This window comes from Alligator sinensis, unplaced genomic scaffold, assembly GCF_000455745.1.
Source record: "Alligator sinensis unplaced genomic scaffold, ASM45574v1 scaffold853_1, whole genome shotgun sequence".
Lineage (NCBI taxonomy): Eukaryota > Metazoa > Chordata > Crocodylia > Alligatoridae > Alligator > Alligator sinensis.
Genome location: NW_005842005.1, coordinates 1,489,712 through 1,491,807, shown reverse-complemented (window position 1 = coordinate 1,491,807; position 2,096 = coordinate 1,489,712).

Below are 2,096 nucleotides of genomic sequence, written 5' to 3'. Positions count from 1 at the left end.
CCTGTGGTAAGTGAAAGCTAAACCAGGCAATTTTGGTTTCACTGATGGCTAAGCTTTCATTTACTGTGGGCTACGCATCATGGAGGAGCTGACATACAGTCAGTTGCTACCCCTTTCTAACTAGTTGTAACTTACTTGGTTCTCTATATCCTAAATTGGATTTACACCTTTTTAATTATCTTGTTACTTATGTAGCATTACAAACAGTTCATTTTTCCTCATTCCTGCAACTCACTTTTTAGGTAGCTGATTACAATTATCTCTATTTATACATGGGGAAACTGAGGCCTAGCATTGCAAAAAAACACAAAATAAAAATGTAACAGCAGGTTTATAATTCAGGATTTGCTGATTTCTAGTCCCCTGTCCCTACCAGTAGACCTGATACCACTAAATATATTTCACTCTCTGTTTGGAGCACAAAGGATCCAGTGGTGGAGCCTTCACTGAGGCAGGAATAATGAACCCTTTACATTCTACAAAGCAAGAATTTGGGTTTTTTTTAAAAGGACTGTTCCATCAGGAATGCAGGATTTGATCCAGTGAGCAGTAGCTGGGTTTGCTAGACGGATGCAGACAGTATTTGTGTAGGTCTCTAGATCGTTGCCTGGCTTCCATCCATCCTCAAATGTTATTGTGCAGGCTGGTACAGGCTCAAATAAAGCCAAGATGAGTGTTTAATGATTTTATTCATGTCAGCTTTCTTTATTTAATTAGTTTTGCTGTGTAGTGCAATAATAGGGCTCATAATGAACATCATCCTAATGATTTCCCTGAATGCTTTGAGAGCATGCTATAATGAACAGAGATTTATCCATACTGTATATATTATACTATGAAATTTGAGAGGGGAGGATTATTTCAGTAACCTTTTAGGCAGGAAATTGAAGTCTGAGAAATTGGGCACTTAAAAAAGAATATCAGGAGTGGCAGTTTAAAAAACAAATGAAAGCCTGAAAGATGTAAGTGCCAGAAAGACTGGGGGCTGATGGGGAGAGAAGGGAGGGTTTGAGAAGAGTGGTAGAGAGTAGTAACAATCATTTGGCTTTCACAAGAAACCCTATAGACTTGGAGAGTGAATTTATCTGTAATAAATTAGCTTGGTGATTCCATCCTGTACTTGTTCCTAAATCTCTAAGGCATAAAGCTTCAGTTTCTCTCCCCTTTCTACTCACAGCTCAGTAGATGGCATGTGGAAGATTAATCCCTGTGCAAATGCCATTGTTATATTGTGGTAACAAAAATAGAAGTACTTTTTTTGTGCACTTCTTTTAATCCACTGTCACAGAGGAACCATTGTAAACACCTGTTTCATTATATGGGATATTGAGTCCCACATATTTTATTTTCATAATAATGTGTTTTATTTTAAAGGTCTTTTCATTATCATTGACACAACTGAATGTTATTGGAAAAATGCTGAAATGGGTAACAATGACTTACAGCCCTTCCACATAGATGATAAATATGGATATATTCTTAGAGTGAAAAGGAATTAATTTGAAGTCAAAGTAATTTCAAAGGCCTACTTCTGTGAAGCCTCCATGTGAAGAACTCTTCAGAATGTGCATTTGTAAGACTTCACATTTTCAAATATAACAGGGAACTGGAACAAAACTTTAAAAACATGATAAAATTATGTACAGCTGAGTAATCTGTAGGCATTATACCTGTAGTGTGTTCACTGAAAAACATTGCTTTTGGCTTTTTAGTACTAATTATATAGACGTTAATTAGGACTGGACTAACAGTGCAATCAATACAGACACCCTATTTTTTGTTTGTTTGTGGCTTTTTTTTTTACCATTGTGTTCATTAGTTTTAATTATTCAGCCAGCACTTCAAATAAAAGACATTTAGGCCATAGATTGTTCATTGCATGCATTCTTTTGGCATTTGCTCTGAGAGTTGTTGTTATATTAGCTGTTGAAGCCATAATGTTGTTCCTCAAAATGAAACCTCAGGTGAATAAAAAAGGGTGACTTCATTTCACTTGCGTTTTCCCAGGGTGTGGGCTGTGCCTAACCCCGTATGAATGATTCTGGAATATGAATCAGATGTTGATCATTTGTCAGTGTTAACAAGTATTCACTATG